The sequence below is a fragment of the Thermobia domestica genome, chromosome 16, assembly GCF_964235325.1.
Source record: "Thermobia domestica chromosome 16, izTheDome1.hap1.1, whole genome shotgun sequence".
Lineage (NCBI taxonomy): Eukaryota > Metazoa > Arthropoda > Insecta > Zygentoma > Lepismatidae > Thermobia > Thermobia domestica.
In genome coordinates this window covers 60,627,485-60,655,398 of record NC_137469.1, presented here as the reverse complement: position 1 = coordinate 60,655,398, position 27,914 = coordinate 60,627,485, and the positions used below count along the sequence as shown (strand labels likewise).

Here is a 27,914-nt window from a genome sequence, read left to right as displayed (position 1 = left end):
GGTGAGAGTGGGGTCCAATACTACAAGCCATTACGTCTAGGTAGTAATGAATGAGTATTATTTTGCACACGAAAGGATAGGTAATTGTAAAATACTCCCACTTATATTTTCAGAAAAAAGTGATAGAACTAGTGTGTTTTTATGAGAGAAATAGTACAGATGAAGTGTAAAATCAAATTTTCATGCTACATCAATCACTCCCCTGTTAAACAAGTATATTTGTTATTGTGAAAGTGTACAAATGTATATTGAGTTTGGAAGTTTTTGTTTAGGGGGTGGTCGAGACTGTGAACTTCCCATGGGTGCACCCTTGTTACAATTTATTGTTATCGAAGCAGGATTTAATGTGCATAGGAGCAGAAAAGCCAATAGAGAAGCTCTTCAACTACAAGGCAACCAAAAAAGTTGTATCGTTTTAAAGCTCTGACAAACAAAGAACAATCAGTGAGCAGTACGTACCTTTAGATTTCGAAATAATCTCCATCAGAATCCAATAACTTTTGCCAACGTTCCTTCATCTGCACAATGCTCTCGTGCTAAAACTCGGCAGTCTTTAAGTCCGTGAGTGCGTTTCGCAGGTTTCTCTCACTTGTGAAAGAGGGAGGGGAAGTGGTTGTAGAGGGAATGAAACAGATGGTAATCTGTTTGTGCAAGGTCCAGTGAATATGGTGCATAGCACAGTGTCTTCTAGTCAAGTTTCTTAATGGTCTCCTGGGTCTTCTTTGCCACATATGGCTTGACATTGTTGTTCAGGAACAACACACCCTCGCGATACACCAATGCCGACTCCTGTCGCAATGCATAGTGCATCCTTTGTAATTACTGACAGTAGAAATCAGTAGTGATAATCTGACCAGGGGTAGGAGCTCGTAATGCACAATTCCACTATGCAGAAAGCATATACCTACTTTTGTGGGTGCAGAGCTGGTTTTTAGGTGTGAGGAACAGGGTCATTACTTCAGTCTAATAGTGAAAATATTATTACAAATAATTGAAAACAAGAAGGTGAATAATACGTACAAACAACAGTATTCTTCATCCCAATAATGGCAACACTAGAATGAATAATGGAATTTAATGGAGTTGATATGTACCGGTATATAATGACATTTTTGCCAACGGAATAAGTAGTAGTATTGCTGATATGTAACATAATATGGAAACTTTGTCAAGTGAATAAAGTTTCGATGTAGTGATGTTGTGTTTGAAATGATGTGATAATAAGAAATTTCGTAACGTGATAGATAATCTGGCAAAGGTAATCAACGTTGCGTAAGAAGACTGATTTTTTTAAAAAGGAATTAATTAGATGATTACAACAGTTTTCATTTCACTAGACTTAAAATGACCAATGGGTTAGATGCAACTATACGTATCATTATACGTATGGGCCCTTAAAATCATGCTTAATATTAAGAGCTCTAATTGATTACTTATTTTTAAAGTTTGCCACCAAATAAATTGCGATTATATTTTATTTCATTTTATACATTTGCCTGTTTCATTAGTTTAACAAAACACGGAAAATTCTCATGTAAGCATTACAATTGTCGATAAAATACATATAACATTATCAGGTAGCAGAAAATATACATAATATTGTACTTATGCATCTTTATTAATACTAAACCATAAAATAAGGTATATCAAATATGTAAACATGAATCATTTACATCATAATTAGGTAACCGTTTTTTACCACACCTGGCATGTACTCAGAAATAAGTATCTGTTATCAACTCTTCAATTAATGAATCGTTTAATTTAAATATTCCTTAATAGTGTAAAAGCATTTTACAGCAAGTAGGTTAAATAACATCTTGCGGATGCTCAAATTTTAATATGGTTTACGGCCCTTGTCTTAATAATAAACAACAAAGCATGTTAATGTTAAATTTCAAACTTTACATCATTATTAGAGTTTGACGGAGAAAAAAAGACAAAATATACCAATCGATAGGTCTTACTGGACTGACAAAAGATACATGTGAGTATAAAACCTCAGGCGTAGTATTGAAGAAAATGGAGAAAAATGTATTTCTTTGTAAATCCAAAAGAGATGCTTTAAAGACGAGTGTGAACTTAGCAGGACCACTTTTGAAAATAATAAATATTTTTACCCGATACGTTTGTGCTGCGTTCGTACCGGTTTGTACCGTAAAAATTTTCGTTTGTACCGGTCTCAAATTCGAAAAAATCGAAAAACAAAGTGGTCCTGCTAAGTTAACGTGAACTTAGCAGGACCACTGATAAATTTTTACAAATTTGATGATTTTTCACTACTAATCGTTTGTACTGCGTTTGTACCGGATAGTACCATAAAACTTTTCGTTCGTACCGCTCACAAATTCGAAAAAATCGAAAAATAATGTGGTCCTGCTAAGTTCATGTGAACATAGCAGCACCAGAATAAAAATTTCTACAAGTCTTAAGATTTTTCTCTTTGAATCGTTTGTTCTACGTTTGTACCAGATTGTACCATAAAAACTTTCGTTTGTACCGGTCTCAAATTCGAAAAAATCGAAAAATAAAGTGATCCTGCTAAGTTCACGTGAACATAGCAGGACCAGAACACAAATTTCTACAAATCCTCAGATTTTTCTCTTTGAATCGTTTGTTCCACGTTTGTACCGGATTGTACAATAAAAATTTTCGTTTGTACCGGTTTTAAATTCGAAAAAATCGAAAAACAAAGTGGTCCTGCTAAGTTAACGTGAACTTATAAATTTCTATAAATTTCATGATTTTTCACTACGAATCGTTTGAACTACCTTTGTACAGGATTGTAAAATACCATAAACAATTTTCGTTTGTACCGGTCACAAATTCGAAAAAAATGGAAAAACAAAGTGGTTCTGCTAAGTTCACGTGAACATAGCAGGACAGGAATACAAATTTCTACAAATTTTATAATTTTTCTCTTTGAATCGTTTGTTCTACGTTTGTACCGGATTGTACCATAAAAAATTTCGTTTGTATCGGTCACAAATTCGAAAAAATCGAAAAATAAAGTGGTCCTGCTAAGTTTACATGAACTTAGCAGGACCACTGATAAATTTCTACAAATTTGATTTTTTCACTATGAATCGTTTGAACTGCGTTTGTACCGGATTGTACCATAAAAATTTTGGTTTGTACCGGTCACAAATTCGAGAAAAATCGAAAAATAAAGTGGTCCTGTTATGTTCACGTGAGCATAGCAGGACCAGAATACAAATTTCTACAAATCTTAAGATTTTTCTGTTTTGAATCGTTTGTTCTACATTTGTACCGGATTGTACCGTAAAAATTTCGTTTGTACGGGTGTCAAATTTGAAAAAATCGAAAAATAAAGTCGTCCTGCTAAGTTCACGTGAACATAGCAGTACCAGAATACAAATTTCTACAAATCTTAAGATTTTTCTGTTTGAATCGTTTGTTCTACATTTGTACCGGATTGTACCGTAAAAATTTTTGTTTGTACGGGTGTCAAATTTGAAAAAATCGAAAAATAAAGTGGTCCTGCTAAGTTCACGTGAACTTAGCACGACCAATGATAAAATTCTACAAATTTGATGATTTTTCACTACGAATCGTTTGTACTGCGTTTTTACCGGATTTTACCGTAAAATTTTCGTTTGTACCGGTCAAATTCGAAAAAATGAAAAAATAAAGTAGTCCTGCTAAGTTCATGTGAACATAGCAGGACCAGAATACAAATTTCTACAAATGTTAAGATTTTTCTCTTTGAATCATTTTTCTACGTGTGTACCGGATTGTACTGTAAAAATTTTCGTTGTACCGGTCACAAATTCGAAAAAATCAAAAAATAAAGTGGTCCTGCTAAGTTCACGTGAACAAAGTAGAACCAGAATACAAATATGTACAGATCTTAAGATTTTTTTATTTGAATCGTTTGTTCCACGCTTGTATCAGATTGTATCGTAAAATTTTTCTTTTGTACCGGTCACAAATTCGAAAAAATCGAAAAATAAAGTGGTCCTGCTAAGTTCACGTGAACTTAGCACGACCAATGATAAAATTCTACAAATTTGATGATTTTTCACTACGAATCGTTTGTACTGCGTTTTTACCGGATTTTACCGTAAAAATTTTCGTTTGTACCGGTCAAATTCGAAAAAATGAAAAAATAAAGTAGTCCTGCTAAGTTCATGTGAACATAGCAGGACCAGAATACAAATTTCTACAAATGTTAAGATTTTCTCTTTGAATCATTTGTTCTATGTGTGTACCGGATTGTACTGTAAAATTTTCGTTTGTACCGGTCACAAATTCGAAAAAATCAAAAATAAAGTGGTCCTGCTAAGTTCACGTGAACATAGCAGAACCAGAATACAAATTTCTACAAATCTTAAGATTTTTCTGTACGAATTGTTTGTACTGCGTTTGTGTCGGATTATTCCGTGAAATGTTCCTTTTTCAGATTAAAGAAAAACGGAAATTGAAATTCTTGCTAAGTTCCCGTGAGCATAACTGGACTATTGACTAATTTCTTGAAATTTGACGTATATGTTTATTTCAATAATAATTACACAAATATTAAGCTTTCTTTATATTGTAAATATAAGACTTGTTTTTACATCGACTGTTTAAAATGTTTAAATAGGGGACTCTTACTTAAAGGACATACAGTATCCGGAACTAAAGTGGAAGAATTATACACAGCAAATAAAAGAAATAAATTCACGTCTAACAGTTTCAGTATTTCAAGTGGTTGGTGACTATATAGTATTTTACACAATTTTAAACCTAGTTTAGCAAATCTTACAAAGAGAATTTCATACTTTGAGAAAGTACTTTACAACCCGAATTCAGTCAAAGTGTAATTGTTATGTGCTCAAAACATAATTTATACAAACATTAAATGGAAGATAACTTTCATGGGTATTTTCGTTTAACTGAGAATATTAAGACTTCCAACTTCAAAGTGAACACTGCACATAGAGAGTATTAATTGAAGGGTTGGATGCAAGAACCAGGTAAGTTCATTTTTAGAAGTGTTTCCGCAGCTGCGTGCTTCTTGCTTTAAGTTCAGAATGAACACTTCTCCGTAATTAATCCTTTGTATTATAACACTGAATATAATAACCGGATGCACATGATTCTTACAGACAATTTGGAGTGTTTTTTTTCTATTGGAACCTGTGTAAATCTCAAATTTACTAAAAAATGTACCTACCTAGTGCTTGTATCCAATCTTTCAATTGTATTCAAACGCTGAATTAATATTACCATATACACACAATCAGTTAACATTAATCTATAAATAAATTGTATACAAGTTGTTCAAAAATACAGGTGGAAGATATTTTATTGGTTTTTTCGAGTAAGACTAACCAGTTTTGAAATTCTGGGTAGCTGAAATTTTACAATATGATCACTTATAATGTTTAATAGATATTGCTTTGTTTGTTTGAAGTTATGTCGTCTCATATTTCAACAGAATGAAAGTACTGAATTCCATATTAGAAAGCGATTTTAGAAAACGAAAATTATTAAACATTAGTGATTATAATAGTGAAATGATTTTTTCAGGAAGAAGGCAAAAGACTGGTGCTTGGAAACAACTTCGAGAGAAAATCGTCACACGATTTATAAGCATGCTACACATATTTAATCCTGTATTCCTGAAAAACTACAATATAGCATTTTTATAAATTTAAGACTATAGGAAAGTCATATCGTAAAATTTCGATAAGCATGCTTATAATTGTTGTAGGTTAGTATTCAACAATATTTTTCTTTACTAAATATTTTTCTTCTTTCATTTCACGAAACACATTTAGAAGTCTGTATAACTTTTATAGGATAAATCCACGCTGCGTTTAGACAAGATAATATTGATTCGTCAATTATACACAACAATAAATTAATAACTGAGCAGTAACACTTGTTTCAAATGAAACAGTTTTCATGCCTTGTTTTCTGGCGCTCCCAACGACTATGAAGTCTGTAATTATAACATACATAATGTCCTATGTTAAGATCACTATCAGGTGGTATAAACTCTATTATACTCTTGAGAGAGTACGACTTATTTTGAAGGTTTATAACTATAGGGAAGTCTTTAAGCTGAAACATCCTCAAACGTTCGATCGTATGCCCTACAAACCTATCAGAAGGTGCAGCATTTTCAGCGGAGTCAAAGAACACTAACTCAATGAAAATAATACTCTCTGATAATTTGGACGTATATGTGCAAATTCCATCGCAAAATGACTCCTCAGAATCTTCTATCAACTTTCTTTGGCACAGGGTTGGTTCAAATACCAGTTCCTCATTTACATATTGTTCTAACCTCTGTATATTTAATTGATTTAAGTTTTGGGTATTTATTGACACTAAAACATGTGATCTGATAATTATTGGTGCCGGGCAAGTGGGAGAACTGCAATTTATTGTTTCTGTCCAGGATGGAAAGCAATAAAAAATTCGTTTCAATATATTCAAAACAGTACTTTCACAGTTGATATGACAAATGCCGTCTTGTAAAATTTCCATATCAAAATATTCTTTAGCAATCATTGTTCGTAGTCTGTACACGTCTCTACAAACACCCTTAGTTGACATGAGCTTTATAATAGAAACCGAAATATTATTTGGAGTTATACTGTCAACTTCTTCTCTGAACTTCTCACTGTCACAATAGAGAGCACTAAATGCATGCAATACAGAATCATTAGCACATGTATTTTTAGTGCATATTTTTTACTTCCTATCTTAATAGGAGGACATTCCATACCGCTTTTCAAAGAACCTATCTTAGTGTTTATTATCTTACTACTTATATCAAGAAGGTTCCATTCTGCGCGTGGCCACTTGTACGAAAACCGTACATGTTTTTTCTTGGAGTTTAGATTCTTCCAATTTTCTTCATCTGTTACATCATCAATAACTTCCTCATTGGTGTCTCTACGTACTCTTTCATTGTGATAACATGACCAACACAGTCTCTGTTGGCCGTATCCTTCCTCAGACACAGGAAGAGAACATTCGTCGAAAAGATGAACATTTCTTTTGCACTTAATGCAAAAATGACTTCCTTTTGGAAAATTACCTTTACTACCGAATCTACAAACTCTTTCAGACAATTTTCTGTCTCTAATGTCTGATATTTTGTACGTTTGGAGTACGTGAATTATTAACACACTCAGGATTGTCCTTTCTGCTTTCAATGTCATTATTTGATTCTGCAACCACATCTCTTGTTTTTTGAATTTCCTGTCTAAAAGTTGTGTTATTGACACTGTTCTTTGCATTAGGATCAATCAAACTCTCCACGGAAATTTCAATACTTTCAATACTAAAGCTTCGTGCATTAAGTTTTGCTGAAGAAAGTTTTAACGAACTTGATATAAGGGTTAAATGGTTAACCACAAATTCATTTACCCTTTTAGGAAGTTCGCAAATTTCATTAAGGTCTATTCTAGGTTTTTCTAAGTTTTTATTCTAGGTTTTTGACGTTCTTAAAATAACTTCCAACTCCTGCGCTGCTTACTGTAATAGTAGGCGAATTAAAAATATTTGTCACAGTGCCAGACTACAGTGGTAGCAAGCGACAAATATTTTTCATCGGTCCTATGACGTCTGGTAAATACTGCATATTATCTCTATTTCCAGATGTTATTTGTAAATCTTCAATTCCAGAAAATATTTTTTTTCATGAATGTTTCTATATTTTGTGATACAACTTCACCATGCGCTGATCTCATTTCTGTACAGGAATGATTTTCAACGCACATAAAGTCCTCTAACAATGTTCTTTCTATCTATATATGGCCAATTCCTCTTTCTTCTAGAAATGTTTTCAAGTCCGTGGAGTTTCTTCCCAACCCTGTTCTTTCTTTCAGCCAAAGTTTTGCATTTTCTGAAGATACTCTGTTTCCACAAGAATCCAGTCCTTCTGTTTCACTTTGGGCGACTATGGCTATTGCTCTAATGACATCTGCAGCATCTTCAAATGTTATACAGAGATCAACTTGTGCAAAACATCGAATGTAGAATTCCCGAACTCTTCTAGGTTTTCCTTTTAAGCATGGCCACCGTGCAATACTGTGGAGGAAATGAGCAAAATCTACTCGAAGATAATCTGGTTTCAATGCTAAAGATCTGTTAGAATCGAAACACCAATTGAGATAAGACTGAAGATCATAAAAATTGGTAAAAGCTCGCACAACAGAGCCAAGTATAGCAAAGGACATATCTGTAACAATTCCATTTGGAACTACTGCACCACTTCTCGTCCACTCCATTAGCCAATATGTAATTGCGTTGGTGGTATGACTCTCGGATAACATTTGTACTACTGGCACGGATGGAGTCGAACCATAATTCAGAGTACCCTGATATAAAAAGATATGTTTAGAAAATTCTCTCTCATGCACAACTTTTTTCACTACACTTCCAGTGGCGTCTATACTAACAGATGTCCTCTGTTGCCGACAAATTTCATTATGAACATTAATTTGATCACCACTCCAGTAGTGAACAAAAAATCTGTCACAACCAATATGAATACAGTTTGCTAGCTGCTGTGAGTGTTTTGCAATTTGCAATGCTTTTAACGGTTCACTATGCAAGTAAGTCTTTTGCTTAGCTTTAGGTTTGGCTTTCCGCAATACACTGCTAGAGTACAAATGACATGGTTCTACCCAGGAGCGTCATTTCAGATTTTGCTTGGGGGGGGGATTTCGCGTTTTTCACTGATTTACTACTATTCTATTGATAAAAACCATACACATCTCAAACTCAGGGGGGGCAAATGCCCCTCCCTAAATGACGCCCCTGGTTCTACCTCTCCTAAGGAGTGCGATTTAAGTTAAGGGAACTTTGAATTTTTGTAATAACTTTTTTATTTCTTGAGAAATCGCAATACATTTTAATATAATAAACAAATGATAACCGAAAAAGGAAGTAGTTTACTATTTGACGCTGTAGACACTCTTGCGGCCGATTTCTCGAAGCTTGAACCGGAACTTCCTGAAAAGAGCTTGTCCACTACTTTCTGACACTTCTTTTGATATTTCCGACCACTTCTTTTGCATATCTTTCAGATCCTTGATGAAATTATGCTTTTTAGCCATTTTTCGTTTAACTAAAGCCCCAAATCGTTCAATGGGTCTAGTCTGAGAAACTTTTGGCGCGTTCTCGTATTTATCGACAAACTCGACACCAACATCAGTAAGCGCGTGGCGTACTTTTTTCACATAATGTGAGGATGCCATATCCTGCCAAAACACAATATCATGTCCGGTTAATTCTTTTAGCATCTATGGAATCAAAACCTTTTCAATGCACTCTAAATAGCGGCCACCATTGATTATCCAACTTCGAACAACAGCAGGCAAACTTTGCCGTTTGCCGCATCGCTTGCCAGATCAAAAACTCTTTCGCATACCTGTCTTTATTTGTTACGAACTTGCTAGGACAACTTCATGTTTATCAATGCACGATACATACTTGAAAACAGGAGCGAACTAAGTTTTGAGAGTAAGCTTCATCATCCATGATCACAATCTTGTTCGTGAACTGCTTGTTGGAGAGTTTGCGGCAGTTGATCTTAGCTCATTTCTTCTGTTCGTCTGTATAAAATTGTGCACTTTTACATTTTTCAACTTTTAATACGTGTTCTTTCTTGATCTTGCTTACACTGAATTCAGAAATGTTACATTTTCGTCCTAAAAACGGTTTGACAAGTTAGGGTTCTTCAAGAGTTCTTGTCTAATCGCACTTTTCACTTTTTGTGTACATTTTGAAATTGGGCGACCAGATTTCTTCTTTCTTGGTGCTTTACAGGCTACACATAATTTTTCAACATTCTATGCACTGCAGTATAAGGATAGTCATTCTTAAAATTGTTTAATGCAGCCGTAAAGTCACGCAAGTGCTGGTTCTCCTAAAATTGGATAAGCTGCTTGCAGACAGCCTTGGCCTGTTCGGCTGTCATTTGCTTCCCGTTCATGTTTACGCCCTCATACTTACCTTACACTCGTGAGATACTATGACGAGCAAAGAGTAAAACTTTCATTGAGATTGAACGAGTTATTTTTGTTTCATGCATACTTTTTGCCAGTAACCTTAACTTAAATCGCACTCCTTATTTCCATAACCGAAAGAGCTTTCTCTTTTCTAAACAGACTGGTAGACTTCTTACGCAGTTCCTCTTCTACTTCTTTTCGTTCTTCACCAGCCAATCATCTTTTTCGGACATTATTCTTGCATCTAGGTTGTTTAGAAAAATGGCATCTAAATATAACATCTTCAGCTTCTTCTGGTTCCTTGTCTAGCATTATATTTAAAGAAGTATCACATAATTTGCATGATCCTCGTGCAATAAGGTATCTTGAAGTGGGACAAATGCTTGAATATTTAAAATTCCAAACACACACTGATCTTGTTGCTTCCCAAATTTTAGCATTAAATACCCCTGTCCATGTTCGCTTTTTCATTATGTATTTTCTTCTAACACCACATGTACTCTTTCTTTGATAAAGAGATTCTTTGGGTTTGATCTTGTTCCATTCATCATATGTTAATACAAAATCGAAAGAAATGTTATCACTGTTTCCTGTGGAGGTATTTTCACAACTGAAACTACTATCTGTCTGACTTGATTCCTCATTTTCGCTCACGGGGTATTCTTCTCTATAACCAAGAGTTTCCCATATTCCGTATCTTCCTGCTTTTACAATTACGTAAACTGCCTTAGCCGATATTCTACATTGCAATTCCTCTGCAACTTTTTTCCATACGTCATGTTTTGGCACTGGTATTGACCGACGTGACAATCCCAATTCATCCTTATATTTTAATAGTGCAGCAATTATATCCGATGACGCTACTGCTGCCTTCTTCGGCATTTCTACATCTATAACCTAAAAAAATAGCTGCTTACTTGTTGGTCTTGAAAATCTTATAAAATACACGCACAAACATCTTATAAAATACATTTTAAAATGGCAGTTTAAAATAACTGAAACACAGGCAGGAAATGATTTGAAGTTGAAAAAGTTTCAGAGAATATTAAGAGAAGAGAAAATGACAAGAGGGGGAGGGGAATTGGATAGAACAGAGTACCCATTCTATTTCTACGTTGTGGGGTTACAGCCTAAGGAAACGTCATGAAACGCAGCGACTATGTCCTGTTCATCAGAGGAGATAGTATCGTTATTGTTACAGAACGAATCTTTCATGTGTGATATTTTTCTGTTTTCTCTGCTTCTCAAAACAAGTTGTAATATGAGCTTTTAAAATATCTAGGTAAGAAAAACGTTAATCCAAAAAGTAGAATATTAACTGATAGTAATGCATGAGGTACATGTTTCTCATTGAAAATCTTTAGTTTATGGTCCCACACTCATGCAAGCTATGTGCTAAAGAAGACGAATGAAATTGCACGTGAATGATGAAAAAAATGGAATTACAATGTGGGAGGAAACTAAGAACCCCGAGAAAACCCACGGACTCAAGTTACTACGAACATACCCGGACGGGGATCGAATCTGAGACCTTTCGCACTAGAAGTAAGCGCTATACCACTTTTCTTTTAAAGTTAACTGATTCAACGAACGCCTCATTAGCTTGCTTAACTACTTATTACTAGGTTTTACTTCAGGAATCCAAACAAGCAACAAAATTTTACTCGCCCAAGAAAAAAGCTATTAGCCCACTTCCCAGTCTTTACAGTTTGATATAAATAATAGTGACTCGCCCGCACCGATGAACAACTCGCCCCAGGGAATGGGCGAGCTGTTATTTGCATCCCTGTTTTACTTGTTGTACTCGCTTAACTCGTTTTTCTATTAACCCAGAACGACAGGAACACGAAGACAGAAAATCGAGGAAAGTTAAAATTCTAACACCGGGAATCGAACCCAGAATCCCGTACACCAAAAGCGTACGTACTAGCCACTAGAATAGCGGGGAGGTCACCACTGAGCTACCGATCCCTCTCCATGTTACTCATTGTATACTTATGAGTTTCGTCATAGAAATAGAAGTAAATGAAACAATGAAGTATTGCAATGCAATAGCAATACAAGAGAGTTAGCACGTGAATTCACGGGTATGTAATCCTACGATAAAAGTTTTCTAGGGAGACATGCCCAGTATCCCCAGCCCCCTTGGTGGCCCATCACTTCACCAGCGGCCCCAACCCCTTTGGCCATCCATCACTTCGTTCAGAAAGCTCAAGAAGTATTTTGGTTCTTCAGAATTTAGATAGCCTTCATACGAAGTCACTCAAGGACGCAACTTTATGCCACAACTGCTTTGAAGCATTGCTTTAAATTGTAGCCTTCGTACGAGGCAACTGCAGTTACCGTCACAAAAACGGTTGCCGTCACTGACCGCTCTCGCGCAACTGTCTCGAGCAACTCTCACAAGGGGAAAGCAGATTTTGGTAAATGAACTTCTGGACCATCTTTCGCGAGGTAGTAGTGCACATTTAAACTGTTAATATTACAAACTGGAAGAGCACAATAGGCAGAAATAGCGGAGAAAATGAGTCTTAAAATTTCCGATTTGCCGCGTATATGATACGACGCGTAACTGCGTCAAGTGATGGCGTGGCAGAGTGAGGAGTATCTAGCAAAAGAATATAAATTGAGAAATTAATTACAAAGTTTATTTTGACTTTGGAGCTGCAATACCTAAAAAGAATTTATGGAAATAATATACACATATGTATATATACTCCTAATGACATGATTGTTCTCATGCGAATCCTCCTCTAAGGCAAGCCTCTTGACAGAAAGAGAGCCCTTTCAAGAATCATCAGGAGACTTATTCAAGCTGATCCAAGCCAATTGCCATCCGGGGAACCTAAAATATCCCCCTTTATGTCAGCACCTTCGGAACCCAGAGAACTAGCTCAATTCCAAGCATTCAGTGCTAAATATCTTTAAAAAATGATCCGGAAGTCGGAAAATGTGGCCTAATTCCCTTAAAAAATAATAATGATAAATTATATCTAGCTAAAATAAAAATCGAGCAGCCTCCATAATTGAAAATTGCCAAATTCTTTACCAGGAGAAGCCTATCTCTCCGGCTCCGTCCAAAAAATAACTAATTCAACTTTATTTGAGTGGACACTGAAATCTCGAACAAGGAATAGCTATACGTGTGTTTCTGTGTATTCCATAGATTTCTATGTGTCCTGGCAACACCATACATAATTTGGACAATAAAAGGGAAAAAATCAGAAAAAGAACTAGAAACCTGTGTCTGCCGGCGGTTGCCTGATTTATATTTCTTTTTACATGCAGTGGCAACTCAGTCACGTCACTCGGTGACATCGTGTGAAGGCAACCTTAGACCTTTATTAGCTAAGGGAATACAGCATCAACCCCCTAAGTCGTCCATCGCTTCGCTCGGTACTCTCCTCTCGCTTCCAATTTGTGGTTTAAAAAGTATTTTTATTTTTAGAATGTGGACACCCCCTGGGCCACTCTGCAGCCCCAACCCTTTGATAGTCCATTGCTTCTCTCGGGACTCTGCCCTTGCTTCGCACGGGTAGCTTTATAAGTACGTATTATTTTTAGAATGGACTTTAGTCTGTCAGGGGGGTACTTAAGTAAGTCATAACACCAACACTGGGTTTTTGATCACTTCAACTCCTTGGATAATCGTTTGTAAAAACAATTGAATATATATTAATTTAAACATTAATTGTAATTTCCGAATAATTATATCCAAGTTACTGCTTATATAAATGATACACACCGAATGTGGTTGCTATGAAGATTCTAGATATATGAAGATACTTGTTTATAACGTATAAATGGAAGTGACAAAATAGAGAACGTCTGAATTTATATCTTGATAGTATTATAATTTCTTAGTACTCTTGGCCAATTTACATGTGCTGCCATCTTTGGGTTGTTACTTGATTTTCAATTTGAAAAAGGTAATTAATTAATGATGATTAAGATTTTAACAGTATGAATAGTTTTCGGCAAATGCACATTTCAAGCTTTAATTTGATACATATGAAGGTTTGCCTGTGATTAATCTTAGTGATGGGCAAACGATTCAACCTCTCAGTCGTCGCTCAATGGTTCGATCACTATAATGAATCGGTTCATTTGAACGGCTCATGACTCACTTATAATTTTACAAACTGGAGAAGGGGAGATTAAAAAATAAAGTGGTATTATCAGACTAAACATATTACATAAAACCAATTTTATAAAACAAATGAAACGAATCAAGTGGGTGGAAACGGAAGAACCCTGAGAAAACCCACGCAGACGGTGTTTGTCCATCATAAGGCTCGGTTCAGACGTGCAGAAAAGTCTGTTGCGGGCCCGCAACAGACTCGCAGCAGACTCGTGCGGGCGTCTCAGCCCAACCACTTCACATAAACATAGAAAACAGCTCATTTTATTTTCAGCTGCAGTTGATTGAAGATGGAAATTGAAAGAAGAAAACGTGCTGTTTTTGTATACTTAGCCAGTAAAATCCTAAGGAAGAAACAGAGACGATATTGGGTTCATCCGTACGTAAGCTCACGACTGCTTAAAGGTGAATTTTCTTCCATGTTTATTGATTTGTGCAATGACGAACAAAATACCTTCAATTATTTTCGCATGAGCATCACTTCATTTGATGAACTCTTATAGAAAATAAGTGATAAAATTAAAGCAGAAGATACTTTCATGAGACTTGCGATACCACCAATTGAAATGTTGGCTGTTACAGTAATGAGTTGATTTTGAGTTTAACGTCCCGTTCAGCAGCGAGGCTATATGAGACGTGGACCTACTGATTAACGTGGAATCCGAACCACATGAGCTCCCGACGAGAATCGAACCCGCGCCTCCCACGCCAAAGGCGGGTACGCTAATCGCTTAGCCGCGGATGAGCTCTGGCTGTTACATTAAGGTAACTTAATTATGTTAACTAATTATCGTTTGCAAGAGCACAGAAAGTTAAACATTCGGAGACCTATTCATAGACATTTTCAGACGTTATTAGCGGCCACTGGCGTAGTTAAACAATTGCGTGACTAATTTTGATTTTTTGACATAGTTGGTGGCTTTAAATTAAAAATGAGACATTTATTTGAGACTTCCCGAATATCCCGCTCAAGAGGGGGCGTTTCAATAATAGTAAAATTTCCCTTTATTTATTCACAAATTACCGAATGTGAGGATTCGCTTCAGTTAGATGTAAAATTCGGCATGTAAACTCATATTAAAAATAATGGAGCACAGGTTTCAGCGTCTTTGAAAATTTTCTCTTGAAGGGGAGATGGGGTACTTCTATAGTAGTGGGATCCGGTGGCTCAGTGATAGTGTGTTCACCTCTGGTTCGATCCCAGCTTGCGTCAAGTGGGCTTTGTGGTGCGAGAAGCACCATGTGCGTGAGTTTTCTCTGGGTTCTCCCGTTTCCTCCCACTTTATTCATTCCACCATTTCATTCATTTGTCATCATCATCACTATTTCCTTTAGCCTACCCGGTATAAACGTGTGACGTAAAACTCAAGGATTTAATTTCATTCCTATAGTAGTGACATTTCCCGTTATATATTGAGAAAGTATAGGACTCGCTTAGATTGGAGATGTGAAATTCTTAAATAAAAAATAATGGATTTAGTGTTTCCGAATAATCCATTTCTAAGGTGAGAAAAAGGAAACATTTTTATAATTGTAACATTTAACGATAGAAGGTTTTGAGGAAATCTCCAATACGTGTAGCACACCAAAAGGAGGCAACGCAACAAACGGAAGCAGAAACAGATGGGCTGATTATTTTGTAAGCGACATAGGTAGAGTTCCATGACAAGATAACTTTGTTTAAGTTGTTCTTTATGTAAGAAAACATTCAGTTGTTATCTCTAGAATAGCAACGACGTTCACAATATTATCAATTGCACGAGAAACAAAAATATTTCTGTTACATCTCGAGCATACTTTTTTATTTTTTAACCACATGAGTACTCTGATGTTCAACAATTTTCGTGTTAACTCTATTTTTTTTTTTTAATTTAGTACATTAATAAATAAAGACAACAATTGTCAGCCGAAAAACGATGTTTTTTTTTCTTTCTTTTCTGTTCTGCTATTATGTTGATGGTTGTTTTGGACTTCAGCGTCCCTTTTGACCACAGAAGCTATATAATACGTGACCTAGACCCAAGAGCGCCCATGTTGTGATTTTCAAGGGGGGGCAAATATAAGCGACTTTTCAAATATAGTTTCATTTTTTGCTGCAACTAATGTAAAAATTCTATTGGGTTTTCCATATTCCCAAGTACAATTTCCTCTTGGGGGGGTCGAACGCCCCACCTTGCCCCCCCCCCCTGATGGGCGCCCTTGCCTTGACCTAAAGTATAATGCAACGTACATTATAAACAGTCGGTTCATTCCGGAGTGAGTGACAAGAAATCTCATCAAAGAAACTGCTTTAACAATACAGGCTTTTTCTCCAGGCGTATTTGTTGTCTATTGTTATCACAGAAAAGTATTCATAGCCTCTCTGCTGGAAAGGGACGCTAAACGAAAATCAAATGTAAACACTACATGAATATTAGATTTTTACATTGAAAAGTAATAATAATACATTCCAATGCTGTTTTTTTCCTCTTCTGTTTTTTCATTAAATTTCTCACATAAGGTTTCACACACCTTATTCCATGCATCCCGTTTTTTTATTTCTATCTCTTATACATTTCGCACTTTAAATTCCATTTCTCGTGATATTTTTGTATTTCGTTAATGAATAGTTCTTCATTCAGTTCTTCGCCTTCCATTTCTGCGGGCGCGGGAAAGTCTACACGTGTGGCTTACCTCATTGCCAGCAATGGTTTTCCGACCCGCAACACCTGTGCGGACTCGCTGCGAGCCAGCAGTCCCCGCAACTCAATTTTTGCCCGCTGCGGGTCCGCAGCAGAGTCGTGCGGGAAAGTCTGCACGTGTGGCATGAATGATATGAACCAACGTATTTCCGGCTCGCGCGGGTCCGCAACAGAGTTTTATGTTGCGGGCCCGCAACAGACTTTACTGCACGTCTGAACCGAGGCTAAAGCCAACTTATTGCGAGCTGGAATTGAAACAGGGACCGCATACACCAGAAGTGAACGCTCTCCCACTGAGCCACCGTGCTCCCACAAATGTTATAAGGTACAACTCCAATTTTTAGATTACAAACCTGTTTTTATTAACAAATTTAACTTTAAATAAAGTCACAGGAAATTACAATTTTAGACTAATGCAAATTGTAATTAACAGAAATTGTAACCAGGGTTGCCAACTTTTCTTAAGAAAAAAAATCGGACGGGACAATCTGTGCTGGAGCCCCCTTCCCCCACTCTCCGGAGACAACTACACATACGGCAAGTCGTTGAAAACAATGTAAATAATCAGCTGAATAACACGAACTTAATGCGCACTTTTTTTTTTCCATCCACTGCTCATAAGCAATATAGATATAAGCAATATATGCAACAAATTCAAACCAAAACAACTGCAATTTATTTATTATAAACAAAGTTTAGAGAGAAAACTATATAGATTTTTATAACAAATGAGTGCATAACATTGTTAACGAATTACTGACAGAAAGTGTTACTAAAATCAAGTCTTATTCTTTTATCATCATAAAACAAATTCAAACAAAAACAATTGTAAACAATGTTTAAAAAGAAAACTATATAGAGAATTTTGTTTTTATCACAAAGAAATAAGTTATAGTTAGCGTGGCGGCCACCTGCTGAAGTGATCTCTAGTATTACTGCCACTGCGGTAGCATTCGCTTTTATGTAGAGGCTGCAAAAAAAAAAAAAAAAAAAAAAAAAAATTAGCGCTTCATGGAATATACTATCATCATAATTGACTGGATCAACTCAAACAATTAGGGAATAACTATAAATTAAAGACGAGCTGCTAACTATTTTTTCATGAGTCAAACTAAAACACAAATTTGTTAAATTGATTCTATACATAAAACTGCGGGTGTAAAAGAATGGCCCAGTAAAATATTAATTAACTTTGAAAATCGATAAATCGGGACAATATGCGTCCCGACGAATGTCCGGTCGGGGCGCAGGGCAAATGAGTCAGAAATCGGTACGGTCCCGACAGAATCGGGACAGTTGGCAACCCTGGATGTAACATACAAAGAAATGTAATTCAAATGGAAAATAAAAATAATATTTAGATTAAATAAAAGCAACTACTATTAATACGTGTGTAATTTCTGTGTTGTAAAATAGGGTTTGACTTTGAGTTTCTACATAGTAGTATGTAAGGTAATAAACATTATTAAGAACTTATATATATATATATATATATATATATATATATATATATATATATATATATATATATATATATATATATATATATATATGTATATATATATTGTAGTTTGCTTTAAAATATCAAAGTCTAGTTGCTTGCATTGATGTGCGCGTATTTCCCACCCCTGTTAAAAGTATATAGGTTATATAAAAATGAAAGTGATAATATTTGTAACTTAATAACTCTTGAACAACCGATTGATCTCGTTCAAATTTTCAACACAGACGAAGTTCGGGCATAGAACAGTGACACTTCCAATGCCGTTTAAATCCAAATTCAGTCTTCATTATAACTCCTAAAGGGAGATGGTGACATGTAAATATAATTTAAAATGATCAATGTTAGTATCGAATTCATAGTTTTTGGGGTCCGTGAATTGATTGTTGCCAGTTTTGGTACCCTTTACGTCCAATATGAAACGTACTCTCCCCGTGTGAAAAACGGGGACTTTGCTAGTAACATTATAAAACTTCATTTGGGTTATTACATTTATGTAAATAATTACTAATCAATTAGTATTTTACCTGTATAAATACTACATAGAATAAAGCATAACACATTTTTATTACGATAATGCATACTGCATTTTCTATTGCGATTCTTAATTTGAATTGTTTACAGTACGATTGCATTGGTACTCGCAAAATTGTATCTAAGCCTATACTAATATAAATATGAGGAATATCATAGGTCTCCCCCTTAGTCTGCAAACTCCACTCCTCTCTATTGACCTAGTCATGCCTTTGATACGTGTGGTTCAAGATTCGAAATTTTGAGAGCCTAATTCTTTAGAATACGTCCTTCAATTATAGTGACATAATAAAATCTCAGCTTGAGACAGGTAGTAACTATGTTTCGAAATTAAGTTCAAACAGTTTCCTCATGATGCTATAACAAACAACAGACAACGTCTCTGAAGAAAAATGTACAGAAAATGACCCATTAAATAAACCTGAAACTGCGAAACATGTGTTCCCTTATCTTGAATGTTTTATTATTATTTATTTATTTATTTATTTATTTATTTAAGCTGAGTTTCATCTTCCTACCTTGACGAGTTCGTAAGACATTGAATTTTTTACATAATATTTGAAACCCTTCTACACCCTTAGATTATCTCCTTTAATTAAAGAAACATGATTAAGAAAAATAGCCCAAGATAATTAGATCTACCAATTATGTCCAAAATTTTACTTTATGTCCCAAAGTGTTCAACCATTTGCCCGAGATAAGGCCACAGACAATATCGATTTCAACGTGAAAAGAATTATAGAAATCCTCCTCTCCTCCCCTTAAAACAGAAATTTTCAATAACATTGAGACACATGTCTACATTTCTTAAAAATGAGGAGTTTATACACCCGAGTTTCATCTTCCTAATTTGATGGGCTCATGAAATAGTTTTTTTTTTTTTTTTTTTTTTTTTTTTTTTACATAAATTTTTGAACCCTCGTAACTCTTTAAAATGCCCCTTTAATCAAAATAATATGATAAATCGTCATAAATATAAATTTGATGGTGCAAGGGAGTATTTTGCCTGCGTCATTTCTTCATAAAACAGAACAACAGTGATCAATTTCCATCTCTAACCTATGATTATTGTGAACAATGTAATGGCTAATTGTATCTAACAAACCCGTTAGTTATTGCGAAACACTTTTTTTCTGTTACTTCCGATAGCTTTCTTTCAATTCGTATGTCAATATTAGTTACTGATTATGTTGTACTTAACGCGTATAAATGCGTATATCCTCATTTTCTCATATAAACTTCCAAGTTGAATATCTCGAACCGTTCTCAACCGTACAGGAATTTTATTAGCTTGTTATAATCACCATGAATTGGGACTTCAAATGGCATGCTTAGTTTCTCTGCAGGCGAGTGCTTTCTCCTGAACTTCCCTTGAGAGGTACAGCCAGCAGTGCTTTTTTGATGGAACTTTCAAGAGCTGCTCGAAACAATTTGCACAGCTATACACAGTTCATGCTGACATAGGGAGTTCAAGTGAGAACACATAAATCGTACCAATTTTGTACACACCGCTCCCTGACAAAACTGAAAGTACACTCATGTCCAAAATTATTGTCGCATATCTATAACTGTCTTCTTGTAAGAATATAATTTGATAATTTTGCAGAATATTTTTAATACTTATATTATGTGTATAATCAGGAAATTTATATTTGTGATAAATTTCATAGGAAAAAAATATAAATACGAAAATCATAATGAGTAAAATAAAATGTAACTAAATGGACGAGAAAATTTTATTTTCGTTTTATTGTTCTTATTTACTGCTCTTTTGACATGAAATTTACCACATACTTGTCTTTGCCGATTATACGCATACTAACATTATAAGAAATACCGAATTCGTTATCAAATTATATTACTACAACAACATGTGACAATAATTTTGGACATGAGTGTACATACAGAGACCTGTTTACCTTTGTTAGGTGTTGGTCTGAACAACACGATCCTAAGGATCATCAAGTTTCTTTCATGCTTCTTGGCGTCCGGTAATGTTACGTCTAGCAACTTTCTCTCAGGTTCGTGGCAGTCAGCACGCCATCGTGGCAGTCAGCACCTTGATATTGGTAATCAGCGTCAGTCGTGGCAATCAGCACCAATAATTGGCTGTGGCAGTCAGCACCCGTGGCAGTCAGCACCCCACCGTATACAGTATATGAGTGAGGTCGACAGACCAGCTGCTTAAGGTGAGAAAATTTTAAAAAGTAAACCCTGCTTTTCATAGATTTTGAGCACTTTTCATTACTTTTTTTCCTCTCATTTTATACATGTGCACATGTGTTTCATTCCTGTTTTTCATTCCTGTCGCCTCGCTTGCCCCTCCCCCATGGCAAGGCACTGAGCAGGATCTTCATCACCTTCAATAACAATCTTTCACTTATATAGGCCTACTACTATCATATTGATAAATTCTATATAAATCTCTAACCCAGGAGGGATAACCGAATTATTTTTAATTAAAGAAAGATGTGTTTACTTTAACAATCGTAAACACATTTACGTCTGTTACTTCCGATGCGAGAAATGGGATTTAGGCGCTCTATTTCAAATAATGCAAGAACTGTACATTTTCAAGAACCGAAGTCTGCTGACATCAGAGATCATATGTAATGATCGAAAGATATTCCCTATCTTTCCTTTCCTATTTCAATCTGTGCTAATGCTACCCACTAACATAATATAGGGCGAGAGTATAGTACCTACGTTAAAAAATACAAGTTTTATTGACTATTTAGTATTCTATCTTAGATGTTACATGTTTAATATTTATATAGGATGGGTCTGCGTCATTTATATGTATATTGAGAGATCGAATTTCGTCTGCACGTGCACGGAAAGAAAGCAAATAATTGGATGAAGTAATTTCTACATTTTGTGACTGAATTTTTTTGTTTCTCCGGGGGAATGAATTTTCTTCGGGGGGAGATTCCCCCCGGGCTACCCCCTGAATTCAACCCTGTTTCCCAGTGAAAGGGAATTCTCAAAAGCAAGGATATGGGTCCGTTTATTCAGTAAAGATTTTACATTCCATGTTTTATATTCCTAAATTTACACATCGTAAGAACCTAAATTCCTTTTTAAAAATATAGGCCACCGCTACCCCCTTACAATACTCATTTTAATCAAAGTTACAAAAAACCGAGTTCGTAGTAGATGATAACGGTATATAAAAATCATCTTAAATGGTTCAACTGTTTTCCCGTGATGCGATCACAAACAATATTCTTCTCATTTTTTATTTTATTTAATAGAGTTATTGTATCAATAATATAATACTAACAGAATGCCCGTTTTTCGCACGGGGAGAATACATAGTTTCATTTTGAACATAAAGGGCACCAAAACTACGAACCAGAAAACGATGAATTCGACATTGATATCTTTCATTTTCAATTATTTTTACATATTACCATCTTCTCTTAGAAATACTAATGGGGGCTGAATTTGGATTTAAACAGCATCGGAAGTGTCACTGTTCATCTCAGCAACACCGAAAACTTTGGATTCGATATTAAAATCGGTCATCGACCGATATTTTTTTCTATTAGCATCGAATCCATAGTTTTCGGAGTTGCTGAGCAGTGACGACGCCAGCTTTAAGTTCTTAGGGGGGCAAAGGAGGGGCAGATATATTTTCGGGGGGGCGGCTATTTGCCATACCAAAAATGACATATTTATTACGTTTGACTTATTTTACATTACATTGTGTAATTTCCTTGCTGTTTTCATATTAGACCTATATAATTATAAATTAAACTTATTTCAAGTAAAATTTGTAACTAACAAATAAGTAACGTCTGCACATGAAATATTTTTTAATGAAACTTTTGAAGCCTAAACATAAATTGAATTACTTTTGAGTATGCTACAAGTAACACATTCGTCTAGTAGTACTATATGCTACGTATATATCTTCTCTCTCTCTCTCTCTCTCTCTCCATATATATATATATATATCGAGAGAGAGAGAGAGAATTTACGAAGAGCTGCTGAAAATGTCCTAGTCCAATCCAGAAGAAGTGTAAGTACTAGGTAGAAAAATGTAACCGTAGTTTAGAAAAACATATCTCTGTATGCATATACAAATACAAATTTTCGTATTAATAATGAAATTCTTGTTGTTTATCAGGCCTCTGAAGTGATTGTGTGTGCCCAAAACAGATTATTTCACGAACATCCAGATCCTGTTATAACAATTTTTGTTCCACCAAGGAAAGTCACCGGAGTAAATTAATTAGGAAATCAGTGAAACACCACGAGACTCTCCTCCGTTATGTACAGTGGTGAAGAAGTAAGTGGCTTAGTATAAACGAGGCGATTTCTCAACAAATTATACTTTACATCCAGGATGTTTAAAAGCAATGACTCTTCCCGAAATCATGGATGCAGTTTGTGACATTATTCTTTAAAATTGCACCATTTCAGCCACTGGTGGATATAGCCCGGGGCCGGAGGGCCTAGGCCACCGCAGTTTTTGAGTGAAAAAAAATAATTTATGCTATTATTTATATAGTTTTTAAAGTGTATAGTAAACTCACGATATACTTATTATAGTCTGAGGTCTGGCTGCACACCGCTTTCTCAGTTTTTACCTTCTCAGCAAAACTTGTGTCAGAGATTCTGAGCATTTCTTTGGAACTCGTCGGTAGCATAATTCAGAATGGCTTGAGTATGCTCAAGTTCTCGACATAATGGGTTCCCAAAAAAATCTGTCAGGAGAATAAAAGAGTGACGGCATTAAGAGAAGTCTTCTTTCAATTTGAACGTAATGCTGATCAATTTCGCTCACGAATAGTAACCATAGATGAAATATGGTTGTACCACTAGGATCCTGAATCGAAACAACAGTCAATGGAGTAGTAGCACTCATTTCTTCATCGCACCAAGAAGTTCAAGACACAGAAGTAGGTTGAGAAACTGTTTGCAAAATTCTTCTGGGATAAGTATGGAGTGGTACTCATACACTACCTCCGCAACGGCCAGATATTTAATCCAGAATCTCTACATTACTTACAAAGCTGAAAGAAAAATTCAAAGTTCAACGCCGCGGAAAATGAAAAGAAAGGAATTCTGTTCCTTCAGGAGAATATACCTGTCCATCAACCCCCTGCGAACACAACTGATATTGCACAATCTAGGATTTCAATGTCTAGATCATCATTCTTATTCCGCAGATTTAGCTCCGTCTAAATATTACGTGTACTTACTTCCCAAACTTAAATAACACTTGAAAGGACGCCATTTTAGATCTGATAGGGGTAGTGCTACGAACAGTGGTGCGAGGAAATCTTCAGAATTTTTAACTTTTCTGCAAAAACTGGAGCACTGTACAAGGTAGTATATTGACTCTCGGGGGAAGTGTAGAAGAAGTAAAACTTCACCATTCCACGTGCACTCCTTCTGGGTTGGGCTACGAATTTTTCAGCACTTCCTAGTCAATATGGTAGACGTCACGTCAGCACTTTGAAATAAAATAAGTAAGGGAGCACTAGTGTATACCAATTACTAACGAAAGATCAGCACTCTGACAATACGTTTTATTGAGAATCAATTTAATTCCATAAATTTATTATTATCATTTGCAGGAAGGGAAAACACAACTCTTTCTATCCCCTTCAAAAAATTAAGCCCTGGTAGTTGCAAACTAAGCTGTTATAAGCACATCCTCTGGATATTGAAAGCCAAGAATAATGTTTCAGAAAAATAAAGTTTAAAACCTTTAAATAAAACAAAATATGAAACTGAAAACTTCAAACCTGGATAAATACAAACAAGTTACGTAACTGGGTTTACCTTTCTTTTGGTTCCAATCGAAGTTGATCCAATGACAAGTCGACCAAATCTACTATTGTTCGCTACGCACAATAATTAAAATTCATAAGAAAGAAGTATAACTAAAATTTACCTCAAAAGACGGTAAATTAGAAAACAGAAATATGCGTGCATACCCAGACGCTCAAAGAAGAAAGCTTGAGGACTAATCTGCCACATAGTAAATGCATGGAAAGTAGACTACAATTTGACAATGAGATTGGTTATAATACTGATATAAAATACTAAATATAGACCGCCTTGTGCAGAGTCGTTTTGACATATGATTAGTGTCATACTAAAAGCCTGACTACTACAGGAAACATATGTTAGTCGAACTCTCTAGTATGTCACTAATCACACGTCAAAACGATTCTGCATAAGGCCCAGTATGTTTAAACATTGTAGGAGTCTGGGGGGGCAGTCTAGATGGCAGTCAGGGGGGCAGAAGTAGCTACTAGGGGGGCGCTCGCCCCCCTTGCCCCCCCTCTGGCGTCGTCACTGTTGCTGAGATGAACAGTCACACTTCCGAAGCCATGTACATGTACCCAGGGGCGGATCCAGGACCGACTTCTGGGGGGGGGAAGCGGTGGGTTGTCATAATGCTACTTTTAAGGACTCCAAATTCTGGAATGGATTTTATTTATATATATAAAACAAGAAAATTTCCTCTTCTCGGGGGGGGGGGGCGATCGCCCTTATCGCTCCCCCCTGGATCCGCCCCTGCATGTACCTCTCTCTCTCTCTCTCTCTCTCCCTCCTAAGTTGCACCATCAAAGTGAAATGATAAAACCCATACCAGGCCCGAACCTCATTAATGTTGTACATGTTTAAAATGATTAAGAATTTATTTGAATTATATATTCTCATTTTAACATATTCCTCCTTAAGAATTGCGTAATACATACCTTTATTTAACACAAATTGTGCCCAATTGACTCACACACAAATGCAGAACGACTACTTACTTATTCTTATCAGTACTGCGAATGCACTGTGCACATTTTGTTCTTCTTATTGTTTAATTTCACAAACGAATACCCAATTATCTACGTGCGATTACAAGAGCAGATAAGAGGGAAAAGATAAGAACCGGCTCTTCCTGGCTTTTACTTACTTGACTGATTCCCCTATTCTGCTAATTCGATTTTAATTGATAGATAAAATTTGAAGAAATTTGCTTTACGCTTTACATGTCAAATATCATTGTGAGTACAATTGTTAAATCAAAGTGCTAAACGTTTGGTACTGTTTTTGATTTATTCATGCCAGAGGTACGCATATATATGGCAACACACTTGCTAAACTCGACTAAGGAGCAGTGTTGCCAGCGGATTTCAACTATATGTAGCCCAAACATAAAAATGAATTATTTCGAACTATACAACTTTACTAATCACACACATACACACACACACACACACACACACATATATATATATATATATATATATATATATATATATATATATATATATATATATATATATATATATATATATACATATATATATATATATATATATATATATATATATATATATATATATATATATATATATATATATACTACGTCAGATGTCAGGGTTGGTCACTTCTTCCATTCATTTGCTAATTTTGTGTTATCTGGGACCCATGAATTTAGGAACTTTCTATTGTAACTTCACTTACTTTTTATGTTAATATGGATAATGCAGTAAATAATTAACCTTCCGACGTTCACGTTTACACAGCTCCATACAGCTATTAGGTTGGGCATTAACTTAGACAGAAACACTGTCAGTGATACTGCTACAGCACAAGGTCAACAAAAGACTGGTGTTGTCAGATCTTGAGGTTAAAATCTACTAAAACAAGAATTGAGCTAGTATCAAACGTGTTAGTTTCAGTAAAACTATTGTTCATTGTGAATAGGATACTAAACAAACAAAAGTTATATTGTATAATATAAGTTTGTGATTTCAAATATAAAAATAAGAAAATAGCGTATTCTAAAGAGTTAAACTGGCAGATAATTGCAAGGAGCCGAAAACGTAACGGGTCGCCTAATTTGAAATTTTTGTAGGAACCTTCGGGATCAAAAATTGCCCAATCCGCTTCTTGTAGCCTAATCTGGCTACACTGCTGAGAAGGCGCACGAATCAGTGAAACCACCTTTCCAAAACAGCAACTGATTGGGCCAACGAAGAACGAGAAGCAAGAATTCGCGAATGAGCAACATACAGTCAGAAACAATATAAAGTATAGGTTGGAGATACCAGTATAAAGAATAAAAGCTCCAAGCTATACTTAATATTGTTTCTAACTGTACGAGATTCATATGCTACAAATATTGTCAATCCCAAAACAACCGCGTCTTCTTCAAAACTGTACTCCTAATGAAACCTGACTGCCAAAGACCATGACTTCCGAAGAACCACGTCTCCTTCAAAACTGCGACTCCTGAAAATACACGCATCACGAACAAACACGACTTATAAAGAATCAACGATCATTCCTAGTCAGAGACGACTCACTCGCTCATCCCAAAAAGTAGTCAAAAGATTCGGCTCAATCACGAGCGACACATTATTAATTAATCTTTAAATTAGTACCGTAGTTTGACTCCTAGAGTTTTAGCAATAGATAATGCAATAGAATATAATGAATATTGTTCCAAAAACTATTCCACGAATGTCTCACTTTGTCTTAGCAGAACACTTTCCTTTCCGATTTTTTCGAATTTCACGCCGGTACAAACGAAACTTTTTACGATACTATCCAGAACAAACGCAGTACAAACTATTTGTTAAGGAAAAACCTTCAGATTACTAGAAATTTGTATTCCGGTGCAGATAAGTTCACGTGAAATTAGCAGGAACACTTTATTTTTGCTTTTCGAATTTGTGACCGGTACAAACAAAAATTTTTGCGGTACAATCCGGTGCAAACGCAGTACAAACGATTCGTAGTGAAAAATCATCAAATTTGTAGAAATTTATCAGTGGTCGAGCTAAGTTCATGCGAACTTAGCAGGACCACTTTATTTTTTGATTTTTTCGAATTTGTGACCGGTACAAACGAAAATTTATACGGTACAATCCGGTACAAACGTAGAACAAACGTTTGAAAGAGAAAAATCTTAAGATTTGTAGAAATTTTTATTCTGGTCCTGCTGTTCACGTGAACTTAGCAGGACCACTTTATTTTTCGATTTTTCGAATTTGAGACCGGTACAAACGAAAATTTTTATGGTACAATCCGGTACAAACGTAGAACAAACGATT

General features: G+C 35.6%; 1 pseudogene across 1 annotated transcript in view; it reads right to left on the bottom strand.

Moving 5' to 3' along the window:
* LOC145672758 (ADP-ribosylarginine hydrolase CG2909 pseudogene) overlaps nt 1-25,655 on the bottom strand; it is a 30,442-nt pseudogene extending 4,787 nt beyond the window's left edge. Inside the window, exon 1 of the transcript XR_014128638.1 lies at nt 25,557-25,655. The product of XR_014128638.1 is annotated as an ADP-ribosylarginine hydrolase CG2909 pseudogene (transcript). The remainder of the gene's footprint in view (nt 1-25,556) is intronic.
* Nucleotides 25,656-27,914: the final 2,259 nt, after the last annotated feature.